This window comes from Lathyrus oleraceus, chromosome 4 (assembly GCF_024323335.1).
Source record: "Lathyrus oleraceus cultivar Zhongwan6 chromosome 4, CAAS_Psat_ZW6_1.0, whole genome shotgun sequence".
NCBI classification, from domain to species: domain Eukaryota; kingdom Viridiplantae; phylum Streptophyta; class Magnoliopsida; order Fabales; family Fabaceae; genus Lathyrus; species Lathyrus oleraceus.
Genome location: NC_066582.1, coordinates 163359798 through 163371919, shown reverse-complemented (window position 1 = coordinate 163371919; position 12122 = coordinate 163359798).

Here is a 12122-nt window from a genome sequence, read left to right as displayed (position 1 = left end):
ATGGACCTTGCCCTCACTTTTCTGTCAAAAATGCAACAAATCACCTGCTAACAGCCAGCACATAATAGACCTTGCCCTCACTTTCCTCAAAAACCTTTTCACACTCACTCCCTCATTCTCAACCTTGCCTTGCTCTTGGCATTCTTGCGTTTTTCTGTCCAATTCCCACAGCAACCACAAGACCATAGACAATCATCTTCACTCTTTGGCCAACCATACCCTGACCTGGCTTGGCGTTTTTCTGTCCAGAAAAACCTGTCCAAAACAAAAAGCTGCCTGAGCTTTTGTTTTGCATCTCAAAACCATTCACCAAAAAACCCTTGGCATTTCTTTTCCATAAACCTATCACAACACTACACTAAAAAAAACTTGGCCATTCCTCAAAACAACCTGCTGTTTGCATTCCAAGGATCCAGTCAAAAACTTCAAAACATAACCACCAATCCAGCATAACTTAATCAACAAGCATGACACAAAAACTACTTTGGGCCAAGGCAAATTGATTGGGGACTGTCATTCTAAAGAACACACACTGCTGGTCATTTTGCATTGGATCTCCCATGACCAAAACACAATGTTTGTAAACATCACATAGCAGAACCATTTACCTTGCCTTGGCCATTTTTGCATTTTTTCCCTGTCATAAAAAACTGTAAGAGCAGCATACACACTTGTTTTGTAGCTCAAAACCTACCAAACCCAACCTTGCCTTGCACTTTTCTTTCTCTTGCCATAAACTTCCAAGGTCCAAAACACACAAGAAACAACCAACTTCATTCCTCTCCATTCTCAATCTTGGCATTTTGCAAAAGAACACACGAGACCAAACTTTGACTTGCCTAACACAATATTCACACATTTGGAAGTGGTTCTCACCATCATTTCTCCACCTGCAAGCACTGTTCAGGCACTGTCCTCCACCTTGCAACATCCATGGCAAAAATTATGTAAGCACACTACACAAGCATTTGGCAAAGAGCAACATTCATCATACATCAAGGCAAGGCTCTAGGACAATTATTTCACCTCAATTCCATCAAAAAGCATCAAGGATACAAACTGCCCTTCAAAAAAGGTATGGATTCGACCCTCCCATTTTCCCAAATTGAGACATGTTTTGAATAGGTCTTTCAATGCTGAGTACCATGATGCTCTTCTTTTTGAAAATGATTGCCTATCCATGAAGATAGGTTGAGATAAAGTTTGGTGCTTGGAAATGTTTCTTTTGATTTCTTGCTGTACAGTTCAAATTAACAAAAATAGGGTTTGGATTGTTGTTGTATGGTGTTTGATGATTACAATGATATGTGCAATTTTGATTTTTGGGAAGAATTGAGAAAACTTGATCTTTGAGCATAAACCCTAAATCCTAATTTGCCCAGGTTCTGTCCATTTTCGTGTACATGGCTTCTTTCCCTTCCAGCCAATCAAAACATTTTAAACCCTGCCCAAAACGACTGTGTTTAGTTAAGTGAATCAGGGAATTACAAAAATGCCATTCTTTCAATATTATTTCTATTTATTTCTTCATTTTAATTACCAATCTTCCAAAATTCACAACTTGCTCATTTTTGATCCAAATTGAATGGGATTTTTTGTGTTGTGTTCATCATGATCTCTACTTTTTTATCATATTTTTTCCAGAATTTTTGGATGAGTGGTTTTTAAATGGCCTTAGGGTTTTTGACATGTGACCAAATTTTGTACACTTTGCCAAATCAATTGTGAAATGATGAGAATGCATCCAATGGCTCTCAAATTTTTTGTGCTTAAACTAGACATGTTCACCTTCATTTTGGTATAAAGTTTGTGGATTTCCCATTTGTGGTTTGCTGGTTATGATTTTTTGAAGTCATGTGTTACATTTGTTGCCATACCATGATCATGCATTTTCCCTAATTTTGTTCACATGCTTCCTTACATCCAAATGACCCCAAATTTTGCATGAACTTACTCTTGTATGTCTAGTTGACTTGTGAATTTTCTTGGATTTATTTGAACAATTTTCCATTTGTTTGAGATTTTTCTTCCCTGCCTAGTCAAATGTTGACTTTGTGTGACACATGTTCCCATTTCATTTGTGAAATTCTCATACTTTATTAGATGGTCATGAAATTTTACATGAGATAATTAGACATACTTATCTTTGCCATGGTTTTAGTCCCATTCATTTATCATACACCATTCTTGACTTATGATTTTTCTAAGTTGATGCATGTTTGGTTGACTTCTTTGAGCATGTTCAAAATTGCTTTGACTTTCTGATTTTCATTGACTGCCTTCCACTTGTCCAAATGGGATGAAATTTGACATGCTTATCATGCTATGTGTTAGTTTTGATCATGATTTATTTGGTGATTTTTGGAAAATGTTTAGATTGCTTTTGAGTTAAGTCTTGCTGTTGACTTCTATGAGCTTCTGTTTGCCATGTTTTGACCTAAATGGTTCATGAAATGATGATGATGATTGATATGAATGTGAACCCAATTGGTTTTGTTTCCTAATTGTTTGAACATGATTTTGGATACTTGCCCCTTTCTGTTTTAACTTTCTCATTTACTTTTGACCCTAGGCTTGTCCTAGTGGTCCTGTTACTCACCTTTGAGCTTGTGTTTTCAGGTTGACCATCAAATGGCCATTAAGACCAATTCTTTTGATTGAGCTTACTCAAGTATCATTGCCTAACCTCTTTGTTTTGTAGGTGGCTTGGCTCACATGCCATAAGCCTTGTGCCTTGCACATCCTTGTGCCCCCTAATTGACTGTTGGTATCTGTTTCTGTTTGTTTTGTTTGAAGTTGCATACTAACATCTGCTTGACTGTTTCAGGTGCTTTAGTTGCTTAGTTCCTTGTGAACTTTTTGCTTTGCTTTGCTTGTATAAGCAATTTGCATTGAGGTATGTCTCTTCTACTTCATGTAGTCTGGAAGACCTGGCCTGTTACTTGGCCAGGCAACTGTCTGAAGTCCTCCTTAAGAGGCAATGTTTGTGGATGTTTAATTTTGTCCTTGCATAGAGTCAAAGTCCTCCTAAGTGAAGAGGCAATTGGTGGAAGGTAGGGATATGCAATCTATCCCCCACTATTCAGTGTGTCATCCGCTTTGCTCACACCACTGTGTTGATGCATTGCAGATACAAACCCAAGATCTTGTACAATTGCACAGTTGAGTCAGTTTCAAATGTGTAGAAGGGTTCCCACTTTCTGAACCCACACATTCCTGTCTTGAGCTCTCCCTGGCCAGGGATAAGAGCTGTGAGGTCTCATCCTCACTTCATCCTTTCATCTGCTTCACCTTAGCCCCTCAATGGCAAGGTTAAGAGCACCCTTACCCCATTCCAGTTGGCCCTAGTGCCTAACCCTTGATGTTTGAGCCCCCTTGTTGGTGTGTTTATTTCATGCTGTAGGTGCTTCATGTGATTGCCTGCTTGCTTTGCCTCTTTAGGTTTAGCTTAGACTTGCCCTTGTGCAAGATAGGTTGTGCTTGACTTGCCCTTATGCAAAGTCAAGTCTGTGTGGCTTGCTCCCTGTGTGAGCCATGTTTAGAGTTGTTTGGCCGAACTACGGCAACTCTGATTCTCATGTTCAGGTGAGATACGTAGGCACTAGACGCGATGTCTTGTCGAGTTTGACTAACCACTAACACTAACAATTTTCTCTCACCCCTGTTGTGATTGAGATATCCCCTTTCTCTTGCCCTAGTTGCAATCGAGACCTTGCTCTTTCCTGTGTCTGTTCAGGATAGGTTGGCCCTTGTGCCATTTAGCTAGAAACCTTAACTTAGGGATGATCTTGCATGATAACATCTAGGCTCGAGTCGTAGTCTCCCTAGTTGTGTCTCCCTCTGTTATCTGGTTAGGCTAGATCCTTATCCCTGCGTAGGGGAACTACATCGCCCTGATCTTCATACCAGATGAAGTATGTAGGCAGGAGATTGAGCTGATCTCTCCGGGCGCCCTTTCTTTTCTTTTGTGTGTGTTGTCTGACCTATGTTAGGCTCGAGTCCCTGACTCCTTAGCATGTGCTGTCTGTCTGTTTGTGTGTGTGTGCTTAACAGTTGTAGGCTGAGTCCCCGACTCCCTATCAACCTGTTGTGTTGTTGTGTGCTTGGAAGCCGATGTAAGTCCATCGAGTGGCATTTGGGTTCCAGTGTGCGTGTGTTTGGTTCGGATGCTGATGTAAGTCCAGTGATTGGCAGTCGGGCTCCACGTTTGCCTGTGTGTGTCTTGTTTGTTTGTGTGCGTGTCAGCCGAGCTACGAATGCTCTGATTCTTCTCTCGTCCGAGAAGATACGTATGCATAGGATGCGACATCCTAGCGAGCATGTGTTGTTTCCCCAGTCCGAACTACTTCGACTCTGATGTCTATGCCTGATAGACTAAGTAGGCCCAGGATGTGACATCCTGCCGAGTCAGTCTCAGTCAGTTTCTTTTGTCTCTTTTCAGCCAGTGTGTGTGAGTGTGAGCAGTGTTTAGCAACCAATTTATCCTTCCTTTTGTGCGTGGATCCCGTAGAGTACTACGGATGCGTAGGGGTGCTAATACCTTCCCTTCGCATAACCGACTCCCGAACCCATTCTCTTTGGTCGCGAGACCATGTTCTTTCCTAGGTTTACTCTGAGCGTTTCCTTTCCCTCTTTTGGGATAAATAACGCACGGTGGCGGCTCTGTTGTTTCTTTCTTTTCCCGCCGGTTTTTCGCGCGATGCGACAGCTGGCGACTCTGCTGGGGAATATAGAGAAGTTGACCTGTGCTGGTCCATCTTCCCTGAGCGAGTCTCTCCTAGCGCTCTCTAGGTTAGGGTTTTGGTTGCTTTGTGCTGTGTTTATTTATTGCATTCATTATTTACTGTTTGCATTCATTGTCTATTGTTTGCATTTATGTTTGCATTAATGTTTGCATTTATTCATCTGTTCACCTGGCTGGTTGTTTGTTTCTCTCTGTGTGGGGGGGAAGAGTCAGTTGAGGTAAAAGGTCCAATACCCAGACCATGAGTGCAATCTAGGATACTTAGGAATAGAGTGATTCATGGGAAGCGGGTGGTATGGCGCCACTTAGCGGAACATTGATATCACGAGCAGTTCAGACCCTGGTGGGATGCTGTCGTTACATACTTCGGGTGTGTATATGACAGTATTCTGCGAAAGGTTATTTATGCTGCGTTTCTCTCAAGCTTTACCCTGGCCTAGACTACACCCGTGAGTGGGGAAGGGTTATTCGTTATTACAGGTACCGTTGGTGACTCAGTTCTGTTGGTGACTTGGTACTGATGGTGACCTTGTGTTCAGACAGTGTTCAGTTAACCTTAAGTTGGATTTATGTTCTGATTTTGACTGAAGCTTCGACCTAGTGATCAGAGATTGCACAACCAGCCAGTCCGGTCTGCATCATGTGCATCTTAGCATATTTATTTTTCAAAAGAAACGCAATAAAAAAAAAAGATACAAAAAAAAAAGGAAAAAAAGAAGAGAAAAAAATTAATCTCTGCATGCATATCATTTCTCAGGTACATTCCCGAGCTTGTCTATTGATAGAGATGGCAACAGTCCCAGAGTTGAAGCGGAAAACCTGTTCCTACAGTTTCCACCGTGAGCCGTTGACTCCGCTAGTTGAGTTGGGTAGCCTCGTGACAGACGATCGACTGAAGAGTTTTGTCGGGCGGTATGGAGATATCTTGACAGTATTGAAGACGGTAGTAGATCCAGTGCCTCTGCAGACGCTGCTACAGTTTTATGATCCAGAGCTCAGATGCTTCACTTTCCAGGATTATCAGTTAGCACCGACTCTCGAAGAGTATTCTATCATGTTGAGTATCCCAGTTCAGCACCAGACTCCCTTCTTAGACGTCCCAAAGGAGGTTGACTTTAGATTGATTGCCAGAGCTCTCCACTTGGGTATCAAGGAAGTCAGTGATAGTTGGAAGTCCAGTGGGGATGTTGTAGGATTGCCTTTGAAATTTCTGTTGAGGGTAGCTAGAGAAGAAGCAGAGAAGGGAAGTTGGGAAGCCTTTCATGCTCAGTTGGCCGTCATGATCTATGGGATCGTCTTGTTTCCGAGTATGCCGAATTTTGTTGACTATGCTGCAGTCAGTATTTTCATTGGAGGAAATCCAGTTCCTACTCTCTTAGCAGATACTTACTATGCCATCCACAGTAGGCATGGTAAGGGTGAAGCCATCAGGTGTTGCCTACCTCTTCTGTTCAAATGGTTCATGTCTCTTCTGCCAGCCAGTGGACCATTTGTGGATACCCAGAGCACTCTTAAGTGGACTCAGAGGGTTATGTCTCTTACTTCCTATGATATCAGGTGGCAATCCTACCGGATGGATGTGCGTAACGTCATTATGAGCTGTGGAGGATTCCGTAATGTGCCACTCGTAGGGACCAGAGGTTGCATCAATTACAACCCGGTTCTTTCTCTTCGCCAGTTGGGGTTTGTGATGAAGGGAAGACCACTTGAGGCTGAGGTAGCTGAAAGTGTGTATTTTGAGAAGCAGAGTGACCCTGTTAGATTGGAGCAGATAGGGAGAGCTTGGAAGTCTATTGGTGTGAAGGATGGATCTGTCTTAGGGAAGAAGTTTGCCGTTGCTATGCCCGATTACATTGAGTGGGTCAAGAAGAGAGTGGAAACTTTGTTGTTACCCTATGATAGGATGGAACCGTTGCAAGAGCAACCACCCTTGATTCTTGCTGATAGTGTGCCTGCTGAGCACTATAAGCAAGCTCTGATGGAGAGTCGTCGGTTGAGGGAGAAGGAGCAAGACACCCATATGGAGCTGTACAAAGCCAAAGCTGACAAGCTGCACTTGGCCCATCAACTCAGGGAAGTGCAAGGGGAAGATGCTAGTAGACTGAGAAGCAAGAAGAGATCCTACGAGGAGATGGAGAGTATGTTAGATGCAGAACACCGGGAGCGCTTGAGGCTGCAGAGGGCTGAGGCCAGTTATCAGAAGAAGATCAGAGACTTGGAGAGGCAACTCAGAGATAAAGACATCCAGTTGAAGAAGAAAGAGATGGAGTTGAGACAGAAGTCAGAGGATTATCTTGAAGGAGAAGTCTTGGAGCTGAGAAGACAGTTGAAAGAGAAGATCACTCCTTTACCAGATTGTTCAGAATGCTCACTGTTGATCGACCAGTGCCATTACCTGAAGACCCTCATTCCGGAAGACCGTCTGTCTTAGTTTGTATCTCTGATTGTATTTTGTTGAGAATCACCTCCAGGCTTGTTGGATGGGATTCATTTGCGTGTAGGCCATCTCTTGGATCTTTTTGTTAAGAATCACCTCCAGGCTTGTTGGATGGGATTCTTTTTCTTTGTACGTTGTTTATTCAGATATTCTGTTGACATTGGTTGTATGCCTTTTTACCCTTATGTATGTATAAGGATGTCAGCATTTCCTTGTATCTGTTTGTTCTCTTGTTGCTGCAGGTTGCCATCTTTTCAGGATGGGTCAGGCTCTTTGAATGCCTGAGAAATGAGCATATCATGTGCATCATACGCATCATTTGCATCATACTCATATCATTTTGCATAACAGGTGTTCTGGGTCGTGACTTCTCACTCTTGGTTCCTGTTCAGGCAGGATAGCTGATCAACGTCCGCACCGCTACTCAACAAGACTGAATCAACAGAGAAGTATGGATCAATTTCAAGCGGAGTTGGCTGAGATGAAGGCTAGCATGGCCCAGTTTATGAATATGATGCAAGGGGTTGCGCAAGGTCAAGAAGAACTTCGAGCTATGGTTCAGAGACAAGAGGCTGCAAATCCACCGATCAACCATGCTCCGCCAGAGGGAGGCCCGGTCAATGATAACAATGTCGCTGCTGCTGTACCCGTCAACAACTATGCTGTAGGTGATGAGTTGGGGGGTATTCGAATCAACGGTCAACCTATTGTTCCAGATACCGCTAATGCCAGAGTAGTCCGTGCTCCGGCCCGTAATCCTGCTACGATTGTTGACAGACAAGAAGACATGTTCTCTCTGCTCAGTGAAGACGAAGATGTTCTGGGAAGGGTTAATGAGAGAGATCGCAAAGTTGAAGCTCTTGCTGAGAAGATCCGTGCTATGGAAAGTCAGAATTCTCTCGGTTTTGATGTTACTAATATGGGGTTGGTAGAAGGTTTGAGAATCCCTCACAAGTTCAAAGCACCGTCCTTCGACAAATACAACGGTACCTCTTGCCCTCGCACCCATGTGCAGGCTTATTATCGAAAAATCTCTGCGTATACCGATGATGAAAAGATGTGGATGTATTTTTTCCAAGATAGTCTGTCTGGGGCTTCTTTGGACTGGTACATGGAATTGAAGAGAGATTCTATCCGCTGTTGGAGGGATCTGGGTGAGGCCTTTTTGAGGCAATACAAACACAACATGGACATGGCACCGAGCCGGACTCAGCTGCAGAGTCTTTGTCAGAAATCCAATGAAAGTTTCAAGGAGTATGCCCAGAGATGGCGTGAACTGGCTGCTAGAGTTCAACCCCCTATGCTGGAGAGGGAGTTGACAGACATGTTTATTGGTACTCTTCAAGGTGTGTTTATGGACCGAATGGGGAGTTGCCCGTTCGGTAGTTTTTCTGATGTTGTCATTTGTGGAGAGAGGACTGAGAGTCTAATCAAAGCTGGTAGGATCCATGATGCTGGTTCCTCGTCTTCATTAAAGAAACCCTTCTCTGGGGCACCTCGTCGTAGAGAAGGAGAGACCAATGCTGTACAGCACAGAGGGGGTGTGTACAGAACAAATGCTAACAGAGATCAATATCATCCAGTAGCTGCAGTGACTATTCCGGCACCTCAACCTCGTCAACAACAACAACCAAGAGTTCAACAACCGCAGCAGCAACAACAACAGCAGCGTCCTTATCAGCCCAGACAGAAATTGCAGGCTGATAGAAGATTTGATCCTCTGCCTATGTCTTACGCAGAGCTACTACCCGAACTACTCCGGTTGGGGATGGTTGAGTTGCGTACAATGGCTCCGCCTACAGTATTGCCTCCTGGATACGACGCCAACGTCCGTTGTGACTTTCACTCTGGGGCACCAGGCCACCACACTGAGAAGTGTCGAGCTCTCCAGCACAAGGTTCAAGATTTGATTGATGCCAAGGCGATCAACTTCGCTCCTGTGCCTAATGTCGTAAACAACCCTATGCCTCAGCACGGTGGGCATAGAGTGAACAATATTGAAGGGAAAGAAGCTGAAGATCTGATTGTTAATGTTGATGATGTTCAGACTTCTCTGCTAGTTGTGAAGGGCCGTTTGCTGAATGGGGGTGTCTACCCGGGCTGTGATGAGGATTGTTTGGGCTGTGCAGAATCTGAGAATGGCTGCGACCATTAAGGACCGGTATCCAGGGTATGATGGATGAGGGTTGTTTGCAATTCAGTAGGGCTGTAAAGGATCGTGGAACAGCGTCAACTACCACCATTTACTTTAAACCGTCTGAAGAACGTGGACAAAGGATTGTCAGTGCACCTGCAGCAAATGGTACCCCAGTTACCATTCCCGTGCCTGTAACTATCAGTGTTCCAACTACTACCGCTGCATCTGGAAGAAGGGCTGTTGAGAATAGTAGAGCCGTGCCGTGGAAGTATGATAATGCTCACCGCAATTACAGAAGGGCTGAAAGTCAGACAAGACCAGTAAATCAAACTCCAGTGACAATTGGTTTACCGAATAGAGTTCCTACAAATGTTGGTCCGGCTGTGGATAATGTAGGGGGTCCAGGAGGTTTTACCAGAAGCGGTCGTCTGTTTGCACCGCAGCCTTTGAGGGACAATAATGCTGAAGCTCTCGCCAGAGCAAAGGGTAAGCAAGCTGTGGTTGAGGAAGAACCTGTTCAGAAAGAAGCGCCCGAGGGGTCATTTGAGAAGGACGTGGAGGAGTTTATGAAGATAATCAAGAAGAGTGACTACAAGATTGTAGACCAGTTGAATCAAACTCCGTCCAAGATTTCTATACTTTCACTATTGAGGTGCTCTGAGGCACACCGTAATGCCTTGCTGAAGATGTTGAATCTGGCTTACGTGCCTCAGGAGATTTCTGTCAATCAATTGGAAGGTGTGATGGCCAATGTGAGCACCAGACATGGTGTAGGTTTCACCAACCTGGACTTACCACCTGAAGGGCGAAACCATAACAAAGCCTTGCACATTACCATGGAGTGCAAGGGGGCAGTGTTGTCTCATGTGTTGGTAGACACCGGGTCGTCGCTAAATGTGTTGCCTAAGCAGATTCTGAGGAAGATTGATGCGGAAGGGTTTGTGCTTAATCCCAGTGACCTGATCGTTCGTGCTTTCGACGGATCCAAACGTTCTGTGTGTGGGGAAGTTACCTTGCCTGTGAAGATAGGTCCTGAGGTATTCGATATCATCTTCTATGTCATGGACATCCAGCCCGCCTATAGCTGTTTATTGGGGCGTCCATGGATTCATGCAGCAGGGGCAGTCTCGTCGACTCTCCATCAAAAGCTCAAGTATGTCTGGAACGGTCAGATTGTGACTGTGTGCGGTGAAGAAGAGATTCTGGTGAGTCATCTATCCTCGTTCAAGTATGTTGAGGTGGATGGCGAGATCCACGAAACTTTATGCCAGGCGTTTGAGACTGTGGCTCTTGAGAAAGTGGCGTACGCTGAGCAGAGAAAGCCAGGTGTTTCGATTACTTCTTACAAACAGGCTAAGGAGGTTGTTGATTCTGGCAAAGCTGAAGGCTGGGGCAAGATGGTGGATTTTCCGGTTAAAGAAGACAAATTTGGTGTTGGTTATGAGCCTCTCCGAGCAGAGCAGAATGGTCAAGCGGGTCCGAGTACCTTTACCAGCGCTGGGCTGATGAATCATGGTGACGTCTCCGCAACCGGTAGTGAAGACTGTGACAGCGATTGTGATTTGGACAACTGGGTTCGCCCGTGTGCACCAGGGGGGTCTATCAACAACTGGACGGCTGAAGAAGTGGTTCAAGTTACTCTTCTGACAGAGTAATTTTCTGTTGTTTTGTCATTTTGCATGAAAATCCTACGATCTGCCCAAGGCGTAGTGATTCATTGTAGGGCCTCATCATGTTTTAATGATTATCATTAATGAAGGACATTTTTTGCAATCAAACTTTGTGATCCCTGTCTTTCTATTTTTTGTTTTCATCTTTTTCAAAACAATAAAAATGGCAATGTTTTTGTTTTTTGTGACTTTATTCAACTCTTTTTCTAAAACAAAGCATCAAACATGCAGAAGCGATCTTATGGCATTCACTATGAACAGTTCTGTTATGGCCCAGTATGATTTCGATAAACCCATCTACCAAGCTGAAGAGGAGAGTGAGGAAGACTGTGAACTCCCTGCAGAATTGGCCAGATTACTGAAGCAGGAGGAAAGGGTCATCCAACCTCATCAGGAGGAGTTGGAAACTATTAATTTGGGTACTGAGGACGATAAAAAGGAAATCAAGATTGGGGCTGCTTTAGAGGACTCTGTCAAGAGGAAGCTGATTGAGATGCTGAGAGAATATGTGGAAGTGTTCGCCTGGTCGTATCAAGATATGCCTGGTTTAGATACAGACATTGTGATGCATCGATTACCTCTTAGGGAAGGATGTCCTTCGGTCAAGCAGAAGCTTCGTAGAACGAGTCCTGACATGGCAACTAAGATCAAGGAAGAGGTTCAGAAGCAGTGGGATGCAGGTTTTCTGGCTGTTACAAGTTATCCCCCATGGGTGGCCAACATCGTTCCTGTGCCGAAGAAGGATGGTAAAGTCAGAATGTGTGTCGATTACCGGGATTTGAACAGAGCGAGTCCGAAAGATGATTTCCCATTACCTCACATTGATGTATTGGTTGATAATACGGCTCAATCCTCGGTATTCTCTTTCATGGATGGTTTCTCCGGATACAATCAGATCAAGATGGCGCCAGAGGACAGGGAAAAGACGACATTCATTACACCTTGGGGCACGTTCTGTTATAAGGTGATGCCGTTTGGGCTGAAGAATGCCGGTGCTACCTATCAGAGGGCAATGACGACTCTCTTCCATGACATGATGCATAAAGAAATCGAAGTGTACGTGGATGATATGATTGCAAAGTCGCAGACAGAAGAGGAGCACCTGGTTAACTTGCAGAAGTTGTTTGACCGGTT